The following is a 24,156-nucleotide window of genomic DNA, read 5'->3' on the forward strand; positions in this document are numbered from 1 at the left end:
TGAGTTTGGCACGGTCAAGCAAGGGGCGACGTCGATCACAAACTTTTGCCATCGCCTCGAGATGATGGCTAGCGCCATCACCAAGTTTGGGGATCCAGTCGGTGATCACACCCTCATGCTGACGCTCCTTCGTGGGCTCAACGACAAGTTCCATCATATGGTCTTCAACTTGAGGATGCAACACCTATTCCCGACCTTCAAGGAGGCTCACACCCTTCTCCTTCTCAAAGAGATCGACATTGACGCAGCCACCAAGGAAGCCCCGCCTCCCACCTTCATCATCATGCCCTCTGCCCCTCAGCACCCACCAGGCGGATCTGCCAGTGGTGTCCCTGTCCATGGCAGACGGGGTGCCATCCCTGATGGTTCGGCCTCCAACCATAACCCATGCTCCAACAACCATCAATGCAAGCGCTGTGGAAAATATGTCGCTGCTGGCAATGGCGGTTTTGGCTCTAGCGGTCCAGTCCTAGCGGCCTGCCTCCACTCACCCCGATTGCCAACCTGTGGGTGGGCATCGTGCAGCTGTGGCTGCACCTGTACGGCCCCGGTGCACCATCTGGGTCAGCACCGTGCCCCCATTCTCACTGTTTGAGCCACAGGCGACCTTCATCGCTGTGCCCTAGCAGTGCCCACCCTACTACCCTCCACTTTGGAGCCCCGGCATTCGCCTGGGCTTTGCCTATGAGGGCGTGCCTACCTCGATGCTTGACTATGCTGGACCTACGCAGTAGCCACCACAGCCCTCCTGATCACCGATGGTTTTCGGCTCTTGCGATAAGGCGCCATTGATCAACAACTTCCATACCATGTCCCTGATGTCGTCGCCATCTTTAACTGAGTGGTGTGCTGATTTGGGGACTAGCTCTCACATGGCCATCTAATGAGGACATCACTCCTTCGGATGCTCCCCCTGATCCTCCAACCATTATGCAAGGTCCAATGACCCAAGCTCGAATGCGCCAACTAAATTTAGAGGTGAGCTCGTTCTTAAGTAATCATTTTCATACTTTTGAGAATAGATTACTTCCTAATGATGTTAACTTGCTTAGGAACATTGGAGAGGGTCATGAGGAACTTGGAGGAAGGTGTGGAGGCAGAGAAGACCAGTAAGGACGTCCAACACAAGCTGGAGGCCTAGTCCAACTCGACTTTGAGCCTGCCTCGGCCTTCACGACTAGTCTGCAATGAAATGGACGCCTAGGATGCATCCAAGCTCTATTTTCGACGATCCACTTATGGGTCGAAAGATAATTTCATAAGCTAACCAATGGCCTTGGGTTGAGGTCCAAATTACAATAGAGTCAATGGCAATCTTCGAAACAAGTCAGCACCAAGAATCTATTAGGTGCTGCACCACCACTTTTGGTCCGTTGGGCCGTGTATCTTCTTTGAGCCTATTACGGGGGCACGTCCAGGGGAAGTGGTGACCCTTAGACCTTATAATCAGTCGCCGCCGCCATCATTTGGTTTTGGGTTTTGCTTAGATCAATCTGTCTTTGATAGTCGCCGACTTTTGTTTTGTGGAAACCCACTTTGAGAACTTAATCATACATCTGCAGTTTGTCCCAATCTTTGAGCTGTATACTTTCGAGTTCTTACTTGTGTTTTTGTTTCACAGGCAGGGATTAGCATTCTTGGCGAGGTCAACTAGATTGGTGACATGGTTGATGACTAGAGGAGTCATGGTGCTAAGATTGCAGGGTTCAGGTCTTTGGATCTGAAGTCGGATCGGTGTGTCATGCTCCACCCAAATGATGGTTATCATCACTTGATGGAAGATCGGGAAACCCCGTCCCCATCACTAACAGTGCTGGTATACTAACTTCCTCTCACCCTCCCTCTTCGTTTGGTTCTTCATCTATCATTGTCAGGAACATGGCCTTGCTTCCTATTACCTCTGTTGGGTCATCCTCTTTTTCCACGCTACAACGATCTCTCATTCTTTCTAATATTTTAGTCGCACCTAACATCATTAAGAAGTTGATTTTTGTTTGTTGCTTTACCACTGATAACAACTATTCCATTGAGTTTGACCCCTTTGGCCTCTTTGAGTGTGATAGTCAGGTGCAATAGTATGAGCAACCTCTACCACGTTTGTTGGTATTTTTAGCATCACTACTAATAATGATACTTAAGAAATACTTATGGTACTTTATTGTGACTTAGAAAGAATATATATATTTAAGGAATTCTGCAAGCGCACAGATATACCATCGTAGCACTTCACCCGGGAGTATTCCAGGTATCGTTATTTATATTTTTACCTTAGGGAACGACTGACAGAGGAAATATATTGATAACTTATACTTATGATGAATCAATAAACCAACCAACCTTCTACTCTAAACAAGGGTAAATCAATATATATATATATATATATATGGTAGATGAAACACTTAGAGTACTCCTTATGATAGCAATAGCAGGACTAAGTAGATAAAAAAGAGAAACTAATTCCTAAGTTATTCTTAATTACAAGTCACAGCATACATTGATTGTGTAGTTATACTTAGCAATCATGGCAAAAGATTAACTTTATATCTACATATAAGGGACATTACTAAGGAATATCAAGAACAAAGCCTGACTTCCTTCGCAACCGGGTCCTACTTGGTCTACATTCGGGAGGGGGACTACAAAGGACTCAACAAGTATGTCACTCTCGCGATCTACCACATGATCTGAAATGTAAGGTGCATCCACAGGTAAACAATGTACAAGCACCACACATAAGAGTCAACACTTTGTGAACTTATGCATAAACATAATGATAACTCTAGCTATACCAAGCATATAATCAAAGTAAACTATGAACATAATAACTAAGAATATGAATAATATTAAGAACAATGTCATAGCAAATGTAGCAAAATATAAGAATAATGAAGGATAAAAAAGAGGATACAGGAGGCTTTACCAAGCAAAGCTGTTGACAAGATCAAGAATCCAAGTGAAAAGTTTGCCTCTCTCTAGATCTAACTTAGCTAGCTATGCCTACGAATATTATTGGAGCTCTAAGGTTCTTCTTCTTCTCTTCTGATTGAGGATGATGGAGGATAATGATAATGATCTCTGATGCCTGAGGGAGGAGGTATGGGGGGCATTTTATAGGGGGAACCAGTGGACTCGTGGGCCCTGAATCCATGGCAACATCAAATCTGAGCCATCGATATGAACCAACCTTGAGCAACGGCATAGATTGAACGTAGGAGTCAGTGGAGAACCGATATTCGAAGCGAGGGCTACCAAGTGGGGCTAGGAGGTCGACTGGCCTATAGGTGGGGCCAGCCAGCCCCACCCTATCACCTCTCGAGTCGGGTCACAGTGCATTGTCTTCTGGATGGTCCTAGAATCTTCTTAAGTTGGTTTCATCATGGATAAACATGATTTGCTCTGATGACTGGGTCCACCTTGCTCATTTTCTGAATAAATCCTCGTAAAAACACAGATTCATCAAAACTTGTGAAATTTATTAGTTTAAACCCCTATACCTATGTTGGTAATCATTTTCATGCATTTATACAAGTTATATTGATGGTTTATGATGAGTGTTTACTACCATCAACACTGTTCTTTCCACGAACAGCCAACACCCCTACCCTCGCAGCCACCGCGTCATCCACCACTATCTGGCACCATCGTCTCGGTCATCTTAGTCATGATGATTTGTCCAAGCTTGTCAGCTCCAATGCTATTTCTTGGAATAAACACAACTCTGATCATATATGTCATGCCTATCAGTTAGTTCATCATGTGCGCCTTCCTTTTAACTTGTCAAACACTCATGCGTCTAAACCTTTTGATTTAATACATTGTGATCTTTGGACATCTCCTAATGTGAGTGTGTTGGGTTACAAGTACTACCTTGTCATCCTTGATGACTGCACCCACTATACTTGGACCTTCCCTCTTCGCCTCAAGTCCAAGACCTTCATTGTTCTATCCAACTTTTTTCGCATATGTGCACACTCAGTTCGGCTCCCTTCTTAAGGAAGTCAAGTGTGACAATGGCCGTGAGTTTGATCACCCCTTGGTCCACACGTTCTTCCTCACCAACAATTTTTGCCCTTCGTGTTGTTCAAGGCCCAAGCCTTCAAACACCTGGTTGCCACGTGAACAGACTCAAATGCGAAAAGACACTGAAGTGACACACAAGCGAAACAAGACAATCGATTTTATTGATCTTGTGGCCTCCTCCCTTTACAATCCACAGACGAGAGCTATTTATACACGCCCGTAGGCTTTTTGTGGGACGAAAATGCCCCCACAACCACTACATATTCAGGGAATATTCCTCAACGATGTGGGCTTGCTTGCCATTCAGAGTCACCGCCTGCCTTGGGTAACACCGACCTGTGGAGAGCCAACCGGCACCGCTTCATGTTGCCTCTATGTCTGACCGAGCGGGCCCCTGGTGGACATAGGTTGTCGGATGAAGCATGGGCGGCTAACCCCTCTAACAGTGAGACCTGCAAAAACGACTGAACAAATTGTTAACGACCATTCGCCCAAGCGACCTAGGCTCCCATACTTCCACCGCACTGTGCCTGCCTTTTTACCTAAGCGAAATGCTTGACATGCTGACAAGCCACAACCATTCTTGCCTTAGTCCCCCATCTTTTCTCCTATGCGAGATGCCATCTGCGTTGGCAGGGTGAGGATGGGGCGGCGGATAAGCCCCTTGGGGCCCCAAAAGTGGGGCCTACCCCCAACATTAGCCTCTTGGCACCATGTGAAAAGTCTTCTGACCATTGCGTGTGTGCCTCATGCAATCTAGGGAGCTATTTGCCATGGGGCTTGGACACTGTCCCTGGCGAAGGGTGAAGATCGGCAGCGTTGGTCGCACTTCATGTGCCCGAGATTTTTTTTCACGTTTCTTGGAACTTGAACCATCATGGCGGTTATTCAAAGCCTCGTGTCTGTTCCTCAGGGCTTGTGCCACACACCGTGGGTGCCTATATAAGCCCCACCTGTACTAGGGGTGCCATGCACTTTCATCTCTTCCTCCTACCCCTGCTCGAGAAAGAAGCTTTAGCTTCTCGGCCTTTTGCTTGAGTTGGTCAGCAGCTTGCTCATCCTCGATAGAACTCCAACCTTCACCAAGTTCCCCATAGGTTGGTTTTTTCTTCCTTCTATTCACTTTTTATTTCCTTATTGTGCACTTGTATAATTTTAGCGTTTTAGCTCTTTTCACTTCTTTAGTATTTTTGGTTTTTGGGTTTTCGTATGTAACTCACTTGGATAGATGTCAAGTGAGTCATCGTCAGCGGCAATCCGCCTAGCAGGAGCTCATCTGACGACTCTAGCTCGAGATCTCACACCTAGTCATGAAGCGTGTCTGAGCGAGCGATGGCACAGTCACTGAATGTTTTTGGTGATAACTTGGCACCGAAAAATCCTACTGGAGGGGGCCCAGGCCTTTCATGCAATAAGGAGGTCGAGGAAACTGATGCGGACATTGAGATTGTGGAGGAAGGTGAGGAGGGTGAAACCACGGGGCTAGTGCCAACCGCCATCAGAGGGCAACAGGATTTGACTCTGATTACATACCGGATAGGGCGTTCGCATGTCACAGAAGGCAAGCTTGACAAGTATGTTGAGCGAGGGCTTCTAAAGGCTTTGCTTCAAGGCCTATGTCGCGCTCTAGGTCGAGAAGAGGTGCCCTGCCCAGAGCCTTATGAAGCAGTTGTTTTCTATGATTTCTTTGAAGCTAGACTGTGATTTCCTTATGAGGACTTTGTTGGTGAGGTTCTGCAGTGCTTCAACCCATAGATCCATCAATTGACTCCTGTATTCACCATGGCGCACAAGATGTCTAGGTGCGCCTTGAGCATAAAGACTTTCGCTCGCTACTACGGGACTCATCTACACAAGAAGGTGGTTAAGGATAGGTGGACCAAGATTGAGATGGTGGCCCATTATGGGTCCTACAATTTTGTTCTGAAGAAGACAAAGGGCACCATTTAGATAGTGCTAGTCTATCGGAATAAATGGCCACAGTGGACAGACTACTAGTTCTATCACCATGTGTGCTCCGACGAGGATGTGACCGAAGCGTTGACAAATAACCTACCGAAAGCTCACATACTGGTCTTGGAGATGACACCAATGGTTGGTTTTCGCCTGGCCGAGATCCTAGCTAATGGGCCACACGACACTGAGGCTGCAGATGCCTTTGCTTTGACATTTCGCTAGCAAATCAGCCGAGATTTGGTGGAGGAGCGGATTGCCTACGATAGCCTTCTGCTGAGCAGCGAAACTCGGTTTTCTAATATCAAGCGGTGGGATGGATACGTCTTTCCACATCTTGGCATTGCACCCTGTGATGCTTTTATGACGGACTTCAGCTTTGTGAATTTGATTGAACACAAAGCCAAAGAAATTATTGGATTTTATGGCGACAGGGAGCACAAAGGTAGATGCCAAAGCCTAGCTAGGAAAAGACGATTGAACCGCATTTTTGATGCAATGGGCCTTTGTTACGCTGAACGGTCAGGCCCTTTGACTAGTATTTCTGCTGACGACGCTACCCCCATGGTTGTGGGGCCCATGGGTGAAGAGGTAGAGCATGGAAGGTGACAGCCAGACGTGGGGCAAAAACTATTATGATGGAATCCCGCAAGCAGAAGCTCAGCTGCTGAGGTCATGGTCTCGCGGAGCCTGCCAATGTCTGGATCAGAAGGGAGATTGTTGGAAAGGTGGGCCATAGCAAAAAGGCTATGATCGGATAGACCCGCCAGTTTGGGAAAGTCTAGACCGAAATGGTGGCGCTGCATTTTCCCTTATGAATTTTGCTGCTGTTGTTTTTGGTTGGGCTTTTTGCTTCCCGGCATGTTCAAGCTCTACTCGTTCACTAACGCGATGTTGTAACTGGCGATGCAGGCCATCTCGAGCTCTAACCGGATGGCGAGCAAGGTGAAAGTTGCTGACATCTATGATGCTTTCGGCCTTGCGGATACCATGTCTATTGGCAATGTTCTTGGGAGGAAATCTAAGAAGAACTCCCGCAAGTCTAGTGACCCCCCTAAAGGAAACTATCGTGAAAAAGGCAAGACTGGCTTCTGCCGAAGAGGTGGTTTTTGCTTGTCCGACCCTTACTCCCACGGCATCCCCTGATGTTTTAGGCTCTTAGCTGCAGGGTAAGTATAGATTTTATGCGGACCCTTGTCTCATCGCTCTATGGACAATTTTGTGTGGTCCCCTATGAGATCCACACATTCCGGCATGCATTTCGCTCAGTAGTCGGATTCCTTGCTCTCTGCTTATGCATTTCAACATCGGTGCGACTATTCCGCTCTTGTACAACTCTCCTTGCTATGATGGAGTATTGTTTTGTCCTAGAGTTCATTCTATCTGTTTCGTGTTTGTTTTGCGGCTCATAGGTTCCATTGAGGTATGCGAATATGGGTGATCTCTAGTCCTTGCTTGCGATAGCATGCATGCTGCAGGGCTGTTCCTCTTCTTCCCTTATGGCTTTGAGTGAAAGCTCTTGATAGAAAACATCTGCTGGCATTGTTGCTTTTTGCATGGCTGCTTTCGCTAGTTCATTAGCCTCAACGTTCTTGCTTCTTGGGATGTGGCGAACGGTGAAACCGGTGAAGTGTTTCTCCATTCTCCTCACTACTGTTAAGTATTTGATCAACTCAGGTTCTTTCATAGTGAACTCTTTCTCGATGTGTCCCACTATTACCTAAGAATCTGACCTGACTATACACCTCCTGACTCTTAGGGCTCTGAGTTTTCGCAACCCAGGAGCATTGCCTCGTATTCGGCTATATTGTTGGTCATGAGGAATTCCAGCCTTGCTGCATAGCGAAGCTTTGGACCTTTCAGCGGTGTTAATATTGCTATTATGCCCACATCAGTCATTCCCCAGGATCCATCGCAATGCATGGTCCAAGTTGGCTCTTCGAATTGTAGTGTGGTGTCGTAAGCTGCTGGTGTCCAATCTGCGATGAAATCTATGAGTGCTTGAGATTTGATTGCAGATCTGTGTTCAAAATCCACTATGAACTCATTCAGCTCCGTGGCCCACTTTCTGATTCTTCCGATGGATTCACAATTGCCAAATAACGCTTCTAGTGGTTGCGCTGAAAGGACTTTGATGTGGTGGGCATGGAAATAATGCTTCAACTTTCTTGATGCCATGACCACTATGTATGCTATCTTCTCTAGCTCAGAATAGTTGAGCTTTGCTCCTAATAAAGCCTCTCATACAAAGTATACTGGGAATTGCTTCATCTTGTTTTTGTGTTCTTTCTCTTTGACCAGCACTACGCTGACAGTTATAGGTGACACTGCTATATGTAGCAGCAACATTGCGGATGGCGAAGGCTTGGACAACATTGTTAGCTTGGCCAAGTAAGTTTTGAGCTCATTGAAAGCTTTCTACTGCTCAGGCCCCCATTCGAAATGGTCTAAGCTTCATAAGGTTCTGAAGAAAGGTAAGCCCTTTCGGCTGATCTCGAGATGAACTTGTTCAAAGCTACTAGCTTGCTAGTGAGCATCTGCACCTGCTCTCTACTTGTAGGCGGCTTCATGTTTACTATCACTACTATTTTTTTAGGATTTGCCTCGATGCCTCTTGCTGATACTAGACAACCAAGCAGTTTTCCTTTCTTGATGCCGAATATGCACTTGTTTGGGTTTAATTTGAGGCTGGTCTTTCTCAGGTTCTTGAATGTTTCTTGTAAGTCCTTGATATGGGTCTCCTTCTTATCGCTCTTGACCACAATATCATCGACATATGCTACCAGGTTTTTGCCTTTCTGCTTGTCAAAAACTCCATCGGTCATTCTAGAAAAGGTAGGGCCTACATTTCACATTCCTTCGAGCATTCGCCGATAACAGTAAGTTCCTCCTCGAGTGATGAAACCTATTTTTTCTTCGTCGTTCGGGTTCAACTAGATTTGGTGATACCCCGAGAAGTAATCTAATAGACTCATCACTTTACACCTAGTGGCGATATCGACTAACTTGTCAACTCTTGGGAGCGGATATGGATCTTTCGGGCAACACTTGTTCAGATCAGTGAAATCGACGCACATTCGCCATTTCCCATTTTTCTTTCCAACGATTACAATATTGGCTAGCCATTTCAGATACTAAACCGGTCTGATGACGCCGGCATCGAGTAATCGCTGCACTTCTACTTTCGTTGCTTCTACTCTTTCCGTGGACATCTTCCTTAGCTTTTGCTTCCTGGGTTTTGCTCCTTTTGCTATGTTCAAATTGTGTTGTGCGAGATCACGACTGACACCTTGTAGGTCTTTTGCCGACCAGGCGAATACGTCCAGATTCTCATGAAGAAAGGCTATCAGGTTGCCTTTCTTGTCTTTTGCGAGGTCGGAACCTATGTGGACGCACTTTTCTGGCATTAATTCTGACAATGGGGCTTTGTGAGTGTCTTCGGCGGCCTCCGCCCTTGATTCATCTGCCTTCTCACTGTTTGTTTCTTCTCTAGGCGGTTTCTTGGTAACTTCATTTACAAGGCTATATCCTAGAATTGGATTGCCCTCTATTCATCTAGACATTGCCTGATCTCCGTGCACTATGATTATCCCAAAAAGGGGATGGCATCTTCATGCACAAGTAGCTTTGCTTTATTATGATTTCAAATCTACTTAGGACTCCCCTGCCAAAGATGGCAGTATATGGATAATCCATGTTGACTATGTCAAAAGTTATCGTTTCTATGTGGACCTTTTCACCTTCTGCGAAAGAGACAGGGATTGCCTTTTTCCCCAAGGCGTCTATCTTCTTTCCACTAAAACCGAACAATGAATTCCTGGCTGGTTCTATTGTTCGCCTATCGAGGTTCATCTGCTCGAAAGGCTTAATAAAGAGGATGTCGGTAGAGCTTCCATTATCTATGAGGATATTGTGTATAGTAAAACCGACTATATTTGCGGTTGCCACAAAAGCATCTGTGTGTGGAAAATCTTGCACTTGGAAATCATTTTCGTCAAAGGTAATTGGTACCATGGACCAAGCTGGCCTGTTAAGCGGTAGCCTTAGCGATACAGTGTGCACCCTTCTTTCAAAATCCCTTCTGGCCCATTTATTTTCGTGCTCTTGATTTGATCCGCCGGTGGTCACAAATATGTGACCTTGGGATGGTAAGATGATGTTTACAACCTGATGCTCTTGGGCATTTTTGTGCTTTGCTGGCTGAGGTTGGCTTGGTCACCGCGGCTGAATGCCCCAGATGTTGGGCGAAATGCTGATACACCGAGATCGCCGGTTGCTGCCAGGTATACGGATATTGCATATATCCATACGAAAAGCTAGGGTGGTGAAAAGCGTTGCTACCTGCCACCAGGTAGGGGCTATTGTGAGCCTTGTTGCTCATCATTTCGCAACTGGTATTATGGAACACATGGTTGGATGTTTCGCTGCTTTTTGTAGCCTTGTTTTTTCTCTTAGTTCTCTGGCCATTTTGTTATATTTGCACTCCTTTATTAAATGCCCCGCATTTTCACCACATACGGCACAATAAGGTGTTCTCTGACTTCTACCCCTTCCTTTGTCATCTCGACCCCCACGGGGACCTCGACCTCCTCGGCCTCCACACTAATCCTGGTCGAAGCTTCTATACTGTTGGTTTGGTTGTGGTCCTTGGTAACCTTGCTCTACTTAGGAATGATCTGGTTGCTCTTGGAGATTGTTGATTGTGTGAAAAGGCTTGATGTTTCACTATGTTGGGGTTTGTGGGGGCTGGGGGACCCTGCCTGCTTGCCTCCATGAATTCCGTGTTGCTTTTTGTTTTTTTAGGTCATCGTCTAACCTCGCATATTGCCTCATAACCTCAAATAGCTCCCTTATGAAAGTGGGCTAATTTCTGGTGAAATGAGTTGTGCACTGGCTGATGGTCAACCCTTCCACGACTGCTGCTATAACTATCTCTTCTAGCGCATTCGGCACCTGGGATTTGGTCTGAATGAACCATTCTAGAAACTTAGACAAAGATTCATTGCCTTGCTGAATGCAATTTAGCATGTCTCTTGTTGTTTTCATCCCTGGATGGTATCCTTGGAAGGTGGACAAGAGTTCCACTCTGACTTGACCCCAGGACTTAATAGATAGAGGCTTCAACGAGGTATACTAGTCATGGGCGATATCTTGCACCGCCATGATTAGTGACTTTGCTAGAATTTGGGCGTCTCCCCTAGCTGACGTTACCGCGGTTTCATAGCTCACAAGGAACTTTCTCGGGTTTGTCTTTCCGTCGAAAATTGGGATACAGGGCTTATAGCATGCTTGCCATGGATATAGCTGAAGTTCTTTTGACAGGGGTGAGGTTTGGTCATATGGGCCTTCATCTTCTTCTACAAAGTCATCCCTTGGTATTTCTATGTTTTGACCAGAGCGAATAGCGGCTGCAGCTCCCGCTCCCTGCAATCCTTGGATTTCTCTTACCAGTCTATCCCTATGGATTTTGGCTTCTTTGAGTGCCCTCTGTGTTTGCTCAGATCTGTTGCGGGTAGCGGATTGCCTGAGAAACTGCTCCTTCTCATTTTGGAGCTTGAGGATGTCCTGTTGGTACTGATTCAACGTCTTTAGGTTTCTACCTTGTTTAGTGATTTCACAGTCTTCGTCTTCTTCCAGTACTTCGTTTCCATCTTGATTGAGCTGGACTTGTTTAGCCACTCCTTCAGGCATCTCCTCTCGACCTAGAGGGGGCACCGTGCTGTCTCCCACCGCCTAGGGAGCTGGTGGTTCCTCCGTTGCCGTGCCATCTCGCGTAGTTGTCCCTACAACTAAGAAAGCTGATGCCTTGGATGCTTTCGCCCTATCCACTGGTAGCTTTGTCGCTTTGTTCTTTGGTGCCATGATAAGCTCGAGCAACCCCCATGGTGGGCACCAATGTTATTCAAGGCCCAAGCCTTCAAACACCTGGTTGTCGTGCGAATAGACTCAAATGCGAAAAGACACTGAAGTGACACACAAGTGAAACAAGACAATCGATTTTATTGATCTTGTGGCCTCCTCCCTTTACAATCCCTAGATGGGGAATTTTTATACACTACTAAAAATATCCACTTCTATGATGATCAGCTTTCATCACTAAAGGAGCCAAATTCGTCATAATTTCAGTTTTATGATGAATTTATGATGAAAAACAGTTCATCATAGAAGTCGCGTCATTCTTGCAATTCTATGATGATTCTAAAAAATCATCATAGAATTGGATTGATCTATGATGAAAACTAATCATCATAGAACTACTTTGGCATGCGTGGCAGGGGGTAGCCATGCTGGTGGGTCACTACTACAGATTGACTTTTCACCGTCGCCACTTTTACTGCCGTAGCGATAGAAGCGATGGTGTTATACTTCCACCGCCGGTTGGACCGATAGCGAGGCCTCCAAGGGAAGGAAACTGGCAGTTGAAAACCATCAATGTGGCAGTGGTAGTGGGGTTGAATTCCTCCATCTTTTAGAATGTCGAGCCGACTGGGATAGGCCTTATGGCCGCCGGCCCTACATGACCATTTGGTGTACCGGCAGTAGTAAATTCAGCGTGAGTTATTTCCCCATTTCCTAACTACAAACAACACAGTTGCATCACCATTACTTTCCTATGGAGTATATGCCTTGTCTTCCCTGATGCTTATACTGCTCCTCTCTATTTCTCCATCTTCAAGGTTGGCCTATTTAAGCGGGGGCTGGATGCGCTTCTTGGTAATCCACACACTCCTTCCTCCTTAGATACAGATAGATACAGACAAAGCTCTTGAGCCCACCAGCTATATTTTCTTCATCGCCATGGCGCTCCTTCTCCGACTCCTCCGGCGACAGTAGCAGCATTGGCAGAAGGCCTTCAAGATTGGGTACTAACGGCATCTAGGTGCAATGGGGATGCTCGATCTAGGTGCTAGTGGAAGTTTTGCGATTAAGGAGGTTCGCTTATTTGGGCAAGCCAGGGGATACTCAATGCACTTTGGTATCAATGGTTTGCCCTCCACATTTCTTGTGCTGATTCACCATTCTGGTGCCATGGTGATCCTCCTTCCTCTAGAGTAGCAGCGACGACAACGATGCTTCTCTTCCCCACCTAGCCGCCTACTCTTCTTCAATCCCTCTATGTCCCTCGTGCTCATGAACTTGAGAGGTGCAGCAGGGAAGGTAAAGCACCTCACTGAGATGCTCCTCTTCTTGCCTCTATCTCTCTCACGCTCGCGACCATGAGAGGTGCAGGAGTAGGGAAGGTAAAACACCTCACTGAGATGCTGGTGGAAGTTTTATGAGGTTCTACCTCATCCTTAGCTTACATTGCCTGTCTCCAGACTCGACTATGGGATGTACCTGTACTCAAAGGTCTTTGTTATTGTACACCTAGTAGTCTTCGATAGGTCTTTGTTATTGTACAACTGTGGAATGTAATTTAAGTTATCAATGAAATTGTTGTGATGATTGTTACTATGTTAGATGAGGATGAAATGTGGCAGGGAATCAAATGTGCCAGGGAATCTGAACCACATCATGTTCACTGCTCCGTCGCCCGTGAATCACGTGGGTGGCCACAGATGTCACGGACCTTGACTGTTGCCTTCCCCGCACGTGTCTTGAGGTGGGGCTATTTAAGCCAAGCTAAGGGCAGCCTCTCCAACAAACTCCAATCCTTCTTTCTCCCCTAGCATTAGAAAAACTAGAGTAAACCTTGAGTTGCATGTAGTCTCCCATCACCATGGCCTCCCTCGTCCTACATCGACTCCAGTGCCGCTAGGAGAAGGCCTTCAAGATTAGCTTCCGCCATCACCTATGCGCGGCTATATGCATGTCCGCTCAATTCCTCAGTGTTTGTGGAAGTTTTGCGACGGTGCAAGGGAACACGCTTGTTTTCCTTCCTTCTCTTCTGCTTGGAAGGTAAAGGGAACATGCTTGTCCTGCCTCTTGCTCTCTCTCAACCATGAGAGGTGCAGATGCTAGTGGAAGTTTCACCTCACCTTTTCTTTCTCTTTCTTGAATAGCTCTGTGTTCTCATTTCCAAGCCTGCTGTTCAGTCTAAGGAATCATAACATGAGAACCACCATATCCTAATCGACAAGGAAGTTACTACACAAGAAAGGTGGACAAAAAATAGTTTCCTTCATTTTTTCCTACTACTAAACTTACATGTTGACAATTAGTGATGCACCCAGACCCGACTTAAATAGTGATGCACCCGTTTCATACATTGTTCATTCCGTATGTTCCCTTGTTCTCGAAGTCATTAGGAGAGCACTAAACTAAGTTGCATTTGATGTATCTCTCTGTGACATGTTTAAATGGACCAATGTTGTTTGATTGTCTATGGACATGTTAATTTCCTCAAGGATGCATGTTATCATTATTGTAGGTAAACTAGTGTGCCTTTGCTGTGCTTGCAAATTGGATTATTTATCTAGCGTGTAGAGTACGGTGGTGTGATAGCTCCTATCGCCGTTGTTGACATTTCGTAGCGTTGCTACTAAGAACAGAGTTTTAAATCTAGTCCTTAGCAACAGCGCTAGAGAATGCTTATTGGTATTTATTAATGTGTCACTTGTTTTTAGATAGCCACCTATTATAAACCTATATCTCCTAACTTTACTAGGTTGTCATCCTTAGTGATGATATCAGAGATACTTGTTGGTACTACATAGCATTACTACTAGAATAATACTAAGCAGTTCTTTATTAATTATGTGACTAGGTAGAATAAATAAATATATGAATGAAAAGGATCTACAAGCGCACAGATATTATACCATTGTAGCATTTTACTCGAGAGTATTCCAGGTATCGTTATTTATATTTTTACCATAGGGAAGGTCTAGCATCGACATGTATTGATAACTTATACTATTGATGGAGAAGCAAACCATAACCAATATTCTACTCATAACAGGGGTAACTCATAGGATAAGATATATATATGATAAGTATTGATCAATGATAATGATAAATCACTTAGAGTACTCCTTTCTATGGCATTAGCTTGGTCATGTAGAATATTAGAGGAATAATTCCTAAGTCATTCTTAATTATAAGTCAAAGCATACATTGATTAGTACAATTACACCTAATAGTCAGTGCTAAGATGTTCTTCATATCTACACATAAGGGATATTTCTAAGGGAGATTAAGAACAGAGCTTGTCCCCCTTCGTAACTAGATCCTACGTGCTACCTACATCAGGAGCGGACTACAAAGGACTCAATGGGAGTGTCACGTCCGCGATCTGCCACATGACCCATAATATAGTGTGTATCCGTAGGTAAACAACGTATAAGTACCATGCTTACACAATGTTGACCACCCACCCATGGATCCTTAGGGTGAGCGCTATATGAACATATGGATGAATATGATGATAATCCAATTATACTAGGTATATAATCAAAGTAGACGATGAACATTATAACAAAGAACATGAATAAAATGAATACTAAAATTGGCATAAGAATTGTAGTAAACATATAAAAATAATGGAGATACAAAAGAGAGAGGGGGTACAAAGATTATGCCGAACCACGCTCTTGACACGAACGGGAATCCAAGCGAAGCATCCTTGCCACCCTATAGACCTAGCCTAACTACCTATGCCCTAGAATATGATGGAGCTCAAAGGATGATTAGGGTTTCTATCTTCTCAAATGACTTGATGCCTTTAGGAGGAGGCATGGGCTGATATATATTGGCTGGAGCGTCCAACGTGAGCCCTTGGATCAAACTGATAGAAGGAACAGCGTAGATGCAACCGGGAGGCGGTGGAGAACCAACATTGCAATGTAGAGGCTGATAGGTGGGCCTAGGGGCCGGGCGGCCTATAGGTCAGGTGGCCCCACCTGGCAGCCTCTGCCTCTCTGCCTCGGCATGGTGTCCTCTAGAACATTCTAGTGTCCGTTTTGCTACGGATAAGCGTGATTAACTCTGACATCTAGGTCCACCTTGATGATTTTCTGAATAAACCCTATAGAAATCATAGATTCACCAAAACTCATGGAATTTGTTAGTTTAAACCCCTAGACCTTTGTTGGTGATCTCAATTGTGCCCTTATGTATGTTTTATTGATGGTTTATAATGGTTGTTAACTACCATCAACAAGCTCCCCCAAGCTTAACCCTTGCTAGTCCCTTAGCAAAACTAAACTCAGCAAAATGGATTAGGAGTTGTGTCAATGCTGTCACTCCTCAAAAGTACACATGCGTTCAAACAAGAATTCTCCTCCGGATTAAAATAAACCAATCTGACTTTCAAACTTACCCATATTACCTTCAATTATGGGGCTCCTTAGCCTTCACTTAGGTCTTGAGTAATTGAAAGACAGAACAATCAAGTCAAGCACTATGTCTCAACTTCTTTGCTCAACCATTATTCCAGAGTTTTTATAGGTTTTCAAAATAAAACTCAGAGCTTCCATTGTATGACACTCTCAAGTCTCTCAAGATATGTGGTATTTGTGGATCCTCACCAAGACAATAATAATGTTATGCCTTTCTCTTCCTACAACTAAGGCTCATGTGGAGCTCATAGGAGTGGAAAAAGCATGAAAGAGCATACTTACAATACATATATTGTAAAGTCAAACCTCGGATCCAAAGAGAGTTAAGTCATACAATCAAATCAAGATGTGCATGCGTGTGGATGTATATGGTGGCTAACCTAATTATACTTTGCTCCTTGAAAACATATCTCTCTTTTAAAACTTGGAAACAACTTTGCAAGAAAACATGACCTATCTTATTCATCTCTTCTTTTTTCAGGCGGGCATCGGAGTACCCATTGTTTTATATATCTCAGATACTTGTCAAGTTTTTTCAACACTTTTTTCTCCTTTTTTCTTTTTTCTTCTTTTCATGAATAACTTTTGCATAGCCTCGTGCTTCTTTTGACTTCAACAAAACTTTTGAGAGATAGCAACAAGAATTTGGAGCATTTATTTAGTGGATATCCTATAGGGTATATTTTTAGTGTTCACTCCCAGTGAAAGAGTAAAACATTTCTGGGTGGATCTAGATGGAATGGCATGTTTTTACGCCTACCCTAGTGTAGGAGTAGTGCATGGTGGTGTGTACGTGATCTTGATTTTAAGAGCATGACAAACCTCTCATAAGGTTCAACAAAGCTTGACTAAACTCAATGCAATGCAAATAACATATAAGAGTGGAAGTTTTTCCTAATCTTAGTATCATATATGGTTCTGGTAGGAATTCAAGCTTTGTCATACAAGGAACTCATCATGTAGAATTTTTATGTTTTTCAAATGATAAATCTATGAAACTTTAGTACCACTAGGATAAGATAAACAGCAGCTCAGACCTTCTTATATCATATTCGTCAATTACCTAGACTTAGATCAAGTGTATGCTACCCATGAGTTGCAAGTTCAGAGTAAATCCTTATATCAAAACAGTCATATCCAAAACTCATGAGAATTCAAGACTGAAAACTAGGTACTTGAAAGGAATTACAACAAATCAACTATTCGTCATTTCCATAGCAAGAGATTATCTTCAGAATCAATTTTATTTATTTAGCTCTTATAAACAGAAAACTAGACACACATTTTTTTTATTTTTAGGTTTTAAGATCACACCTTATTAATATATATATATAACTAGCTAAGATAAAATTTTATTTTGTTTTAGTTTGTTATACATCTTTTTATTTTTTTATATCTAGCATAAAGCAAACTCAGAAATAGTAAAACTAAAGGAAAGAAATACTTAGCTAAATACATAGGGGGTGCTCGTCTCCCAAGCTGGATGTTGCTATGGTTGATTGTTGAATGTTGAGTGATCCTTTTCTTAGCGGGTTTGTCAGCTAATGTCCTTCTCATTCATCCAGGAGTTGGGTTCCTTATGTGTAGTGAGTACAGCAGCGGTTCAGGAAGATGTATTTTGGGTGGATGAAGACAGACGAGTAAACTTGCTCTAGATCTTATGTGTTATCCTGCAAAATACTCCAACAGGAACACCAAAACTCGTGGCACAGATTAGAATAAGGGGTTAGTGGTCAGCCATTCAAAGATTTGTTGTCCTTGTGGGTTTAGATAGATTTTCTTTTGGCAGAATTTTAGCAAGATGTCCATTTAATAATTTTTTATAATGTAGAAAAATATGCATGCTCAGTATTTTTATTTTGATGCCACCATAGTGAATACTTCCATAGGTGTTTAGACACCGTAGATTTATTCACATGGGGCTTTAAGATTTTATATGAAGTAATGAAACTTTTTATTTTACTTTTATTAGTGCAAGGCAAATGCAGAAAAGTAAATATGCTAAAGTGAAAAATAATTTATGTAATGCTAGAAAGTAAATATGGATAACTACCATTATTACCTCACGGTGAGGGTTCAGATTTTTAAGTCCTCCTTCATTCCTTTGGTGCATTATCCGGTCTCAATGGTGGAGACCTAGATAACTGCACATATTGTGATGGTGACTCTGATGATGATGTCACCTTTTCTTTCCACACCTGCCTGAACTGTGGACTTGTCTTAGGTGGAGTAGGTTCATCTTTCGCAGGCGCTTTAGGTTCTTCATCTTCCCATTCATTCCTTGGGTATTGATTCCTTTGATGTTAGGATGATCAATGTCTCCTCCTGGAGTGGGACTTCTTCGGCTATTCATAAGTAGTATAACTATTAAAATAACAGCATACCTTTTCTCTAGAGAATTGGAAGTGGACTTGTCCCGATCCGACGTAGATGATCACGTTGGTGGTGTTGAGGAACGGTCTTCCAAGGATGATGGGTGTATCCTCTTCTTCTTCTCCCATGTCCAGGACCATGAAATCGGTAGGGGCATAGTGATCTTGTATTCTTACCATAACATCCCTCGCTATTCCCTCAGGGAATCGGATTGATTGGTCTACCATCTACAACTGCATATATGTAGGGAACAAAGGTTTGTTACCGAATAAATATTCATGCATTACCTTGGACATTATATTGACGCTCGATCCAATGTTGTAGAAGGTCTTGTGGAAGATTCTTTTTCCAATGGTACACTCGATCATCGGTACGCTAGGATCATCCTTCTTAGCAAGGAATGCTGAAGCGAGGAGGTGGTCATACTCAGATCAGAGTGTGTTGATCTTGTTGACCATTTCTTCTTATGGCTGACAGGTCTTATTCTTCCTCCTTCTTCAGTTGTTCTTCTTCTTAGTCATTGTTGTCTCTTCGGGCAGGTATGCCTTTTGTGGAGACTACGAGATTGCAAGATGCGGTTCTTGAAATAGAACTTCTCCTTTTTATCCTTGATCGTGAAATAGATCTTGGCACTATCCACGTAGATTATGGCTTTTGTGGTGCTCAAGAAAGGTCGGCCCAAGATGATGGGTGCCCTTTCATCTCCACCTATTTCCAAAACCACAAAGTCTATGGGAACATAGGATTGTCCCACTCAGATGATGGCATCTTCAAGAACTCCCTTAGGGTAGCAGAGTGATTGATCTGCAAGCTGCAAATGCATATTTGTGTACAACAAAGGATCTCCTAAAATTTTCTCATAAATTACCTTAGGAATGATGTTGACACTTTCTCCAAAGTCACAGATAGCTTCTCAGAAGATATGAGGTCTAATGGCTATAGCGATGATAGGTCTCCCTAGATCACCTTTCTTGTTGGGTAAGGTGTAATCTATCCACCTTCCCTCTGATGGTTGCGTGTAGTAGAAAGATGCATTGTGAATATCAACAAGATTTGTAGTTTCTAGATCTTCCAGCTGCCCCAGAATCTTATCTTTGCTAGGAGGAACAACAGCCGCCAGCTGAGCTATTTGTGATTCTATCATTTTATTAAAGCTATGCTGGTTCTTAATGGCAGAAGCAAAGCTATCCATTCTGTTACTTATATTTTCTAGAATTTTATCATTGGTAGCTACCTTCTTAGATAATCCTTCCATAAGTCTAGATTGGCCCGCAATTAATTCTCTCAAGGGTGGTTGATTGAAGTTATTATAATTATTACCTTGAGGGTTACCTTAGTAGTTACCTTGGTAGTTTAGCCTCGGTTGTTGGTTCTATCCTTGATTCTGTTGAGGATGATAGTATTTGTTGTTGACAAAGTTCATATCCTCTTGGGTTTCAGGATAGCTATTCCTTGAATGCCCAGTGTTGCCACATACCTTACACATCATGCATGAATCATGAATGTGCATGACTTCTTGCTTTTCATTAGCTCGGTCTTCGAGTTTCTTCATTAGTAGGTCCATCTTGGCAGATAGCATGTCTACTGCCTTGAGTTGATGCATACCTCCACCATTCTTGTGGGTCTAAACACATTCTTCATTCTAGCCTTGGTTGGAGACCATCTTTTTCACAAGAGTGGTCGCAGCTGGAAGTGTAAGTGACAAGAATGCACCTCCAACAGCAGCATCCATAATCTCACGAGTACTATTGATCAACCCATGGTAGAACATCTGCATGAGTAGCCAATTCTCCATCCCATGATGAGGACATTCTGATATATAGTCTTGAAAGCATTCCCATGCCTCAGGGATAGATTCATCATGTTGCTGCTGAAAACTTGAAATTCTCCCACATAGAGCATTGGTCTTGCTCATGGGAAAGAACTTTGCTAAGAAGGCAATGGAGCAGTTATCCCATGTAGTGTTTCTGTCTTTGTTGGCATAGAACCACTGCTTCGCCTTCCCCAAAAGTGAAAATGGGAAGAGGCGAAGTTGTATGGCGTCCTTGGTTACTCCTTTGATGGTGAAAGTGCTACAGATCTCCAGAAAGTGTTGGAGATGTGCACTCGCATCTTCATGTGCCTTTCCACAAAATTGGCTCACTTGCACCATGTTGATGAGAGCCAGCTTGAGCTCGAATCCATTGTCTCCCACATTGACTATGGGTCTAGTCCAGATGTTGGCAGTAGTTAGAGCAGAGAATTCACGGAGAATCCTATCAACCATGGCTTCAAATTATGGTGTTAAGCTTCGCCTTATATGGTTGTCTTCCGACTCTAAAGCTGAAAAAAAATTTAGTTTAGCCTTAGTCCTCTTAAGTAGTGCTTCTGGATCGCCAACATAGTTAGTGAGAAGGTCAAAACCGGTCATACATTACCCTGCATAAGATACACAAGTAGATAAAACAAGGGTAAGCCTGTTTGAGCAGAGGTCAATGGTTATTTCGATCACATCAATAAGTATAAGTTTATCAATACTTCCTTTGTCTAGCTACCTTCCCCAACAATGGAGCCAAAATCCTTGTTGACATTTCTTAGTGTTGCTACTAAGAACAGAGTTTTAAATATAGTCCTTAGCAATAGTGCTAGAGAATGCTTGTTGGAATTTATTAACGTGTCACTTGTTTTTAAATAGCAACCTATTATAAACCTATATCTCCTAACTTTACTAGGTTGTCATCCCTAGTGATGATATCAGAGATAATTGTTGGTACTACATAGCATTACTACTAGAATAATACTAAGCAGTTCTTTATTAATTATGTGACTAGTAAGAATAAATAAATATATGAATCAAAAGGATCTGCAAGTGCACAGATAATATACCATTGTAGCATTTTACCCGAGAGTATTCCAGATATCGTTATTTATATTTTTACCACATAGAAGGTCTAGCATCGACATGTATTGATAACTTATACTATTGATGGAGAAGTAAACCATAACCAATATTCTACTCATAACAGGGGTAAGTCATAGGATAAGATATATATATGATAAGTATTAATCGATGATAATGATAAATCACTCAGTGTACTCCTTTCTATGGCATTAGCATGGTCAGGTAGAATATTAGAGGAATAATTCCTAAGTCATTCTTAATTATAAGTCAAAGCATACACATAAGATCATCTTCATATCTACACATAAGGGATATTACTAAGGGAGATTAAGAACAGAGCTTGTCCCCCTTCATAACCAGATCCTACGTGCTACCTACATTAGGGAGTGGACTAAAAAGGACTCAACGGGAGTGTTACGTCCGCGATCTACCACATGACCCGGAATATAGGGTGTATCTGCAGGTAGACAATGTATAAGCACCATGCTTACACAATATCGACCACCCACCCATGGATCCTTAGGGTGAGTGCTATACGAAAATATGCATGAATATGATGAGAATCCAATTATACTAGGTATATAATCAAAGTAGACGATAAACATTATAACAAAGAACATGAATAAGATGAATACTAATATTGTCATAACAATTGTAGCAAGCATATAAAAATAATCGAGATACAAAAGAGAGGGGGTACAAAGATTATACCGAACCACGCTCTTGACACGATCGGGAATCCAAGCGAAGCCTGCTTGCGTCCCTCTAGACCTAGCCTAACTAGCTACGCCCTAGAATATGATGGAGCCCTAAGGATGATTTGGGTTCCTATCTTCTCAAATGACTTGATGCCTTTAGGAGGGGGCAGGGGATGGTATATATAGGCTGGAGCATCCAACGTGAGCCCTTGGATCAAACCAACTTAAGGAACGACGTAGATGCAACCTAGGAGGCGGTGGAGAACTGACATTGCAATGTGGAGGCTGACAGGTGGGCCCAGGGGCCAGGCAGCCTATAGGTGGGGCCCAGCCTCTGTCTCTCTGCCTTGGCATGGTGTCCTCTAGAACCTTCTAGTGTCCGTTTCGCTGTGGATAAGCATGAATAACTCTGACATCTAGGACCTCGTTGACAGTTTTCTGAATAAACCCTGCAGAAATCACAGATTCACCAAAACTCATGAAATTTGTTAGTTTAAACCCCTAGACCTTTGTTGGTGATCTCAATTGTGGCCTTATGCATGTTTTATTAATGGTTTATAATGGTTGTTAACTACCATCAACATCCTTTTCATAAGGTGATTCAGTGTTAGTTTTACATAGCCTAGAGGCCCACGTCCTCCTTAGATGGAGGAAGAAGTTAAGAAGGACTGCGAGACAATGAATAAGAAAGGAGCACTGTAGTACAATACTAATATTGAATTAATTATGGAGTTGTTTCCTATATTCACTCTCGCAATAGAAAATCAGAAGCTAACAGTCAAGAATGAATTAGTTTCCTATTCCAGTTGCCTTTCTAAACAAAATAATTTCGTGGCAAAGCCTACAGTCCTCGCTACAAAATAGAGTCCTTTCTTCCCATCCTTTTGGGATGCCAAAGTCGGCGCCTGCGCATGGAAGATCACCGCGCTCCTGTGCCACCGGCGGTGGCCACTTGTTGCGCCACCACATCATTTTGTGGAACAAGTTCGCGACCGCCTCGTGGCACAGCCGACACCCCTTGTTGCTTAGCCGCCTACTCATTGGTCCGCCACCGCAGCCCACAATTCTTCCTTGCCCTCAATCTAACTTATGTACCGCCTCATAGTGTTGTCATCGCCAGCACTACCATTGTGCCTATTGAGGAATGTGGCGATCAGATAGGCCACCATATTGTGCTCGCCATTGGCGGCATGGGTGAGTTAGTCGAGGCATGGGCAGGGGTTGTGGTTTTTCGCAAATACTGTTTGTATCCCGGTGAGCAAGCAAGCCTCTAAGTTGCCAAACTGGGTCAGCCTAGCAAGGAGGGCGAAGTAGTTGACACAGTCATTCGATGAACTAGGTCTGCACCGATCCACTACCACGTGCAAAGCGATGGCAGGGTCACCACAGTGCAGCACATGGACGAGCACATCACCCGTAGGCTATGGATGTCATCCATGGGCCGCTCCGAGGTCACAGCGAGGTGGCCGGCCATGTCAATTTGCACCTCATCAGGGAGCTCCATCAGCGACGTGGGGTGCCGCCTCACTGCCATGATTGCTGGCGTGGATGGAGGTATGGTGTGTGGACGGCATGACCTATGTTGATTGAGGAGGAGGTTTTTTGGGGGGAGGGGGGAATTTGATTGAGGAGGAGTTATCATGATGAACTTGTTTCATGGTTATTTAAAGAGTATCGTCCGGCCACGCAGTTCACTGTGCCACTTGATATTGGATGTTGGACGTGATCTCAATGGCATAGCCCACAACATCGTTGTTGGTGTTGGGTACGGCGTGTTCTTACGTGTGAATGGCACACCTAATTCATGACCATTGCAGCAGTTGCTTTTCTAATGTTTTTGAACACTTTGGGAACGCTGCCAGGCCAAGCGACATGAAATAGGTGCCTTGGAAACTCAATGCTGCCATGCGAGTGGTCACCATTGAATGGCCGCGTTGGGTACGCTACAAGG

General features: G+C 43.7%; 1 protein-coding gene and 1 non-coding gene across 2 annotated transcripts in view; one reads left to right on the forward strand and one right to left on the reverse strand.

The window, feature by feature from the left end:
* The window catches only part of LOC136486680 (polyubiquitin-like), a 352,654-nt gene that overhangs the window by 140,788 nt on the left and 187,710 nt on the right, over nt 1-24,156 (reverse strand). The gene's annotated exons all lie outside the window — the stretch shown is intronic.
* LOC136490531 (small nucleolar RNA R71) lies at nt 20,420-20,528 on the forward strand. The gene has a single exon (XR_010767810.1). It is a non-coding gene; the product is annotated as a small nucleolar RNA R71 (small nucleolar RNA).

Source organism: Miscanthus floridulus, chromosome 10 (genome assembly GCF_019320115.1).
Source record: "Miscanthus floridulus cultivar M001 chromosome 10, ASM1932011v1, whole genome shotgun sequence".
NCBI classification, from domain to species: Eukaryota; Viridiplantae; Streptophyta; class Magnoliopsida; order Poales; family Poaceae; genus Miscanthus; species Miscanthus floridulus.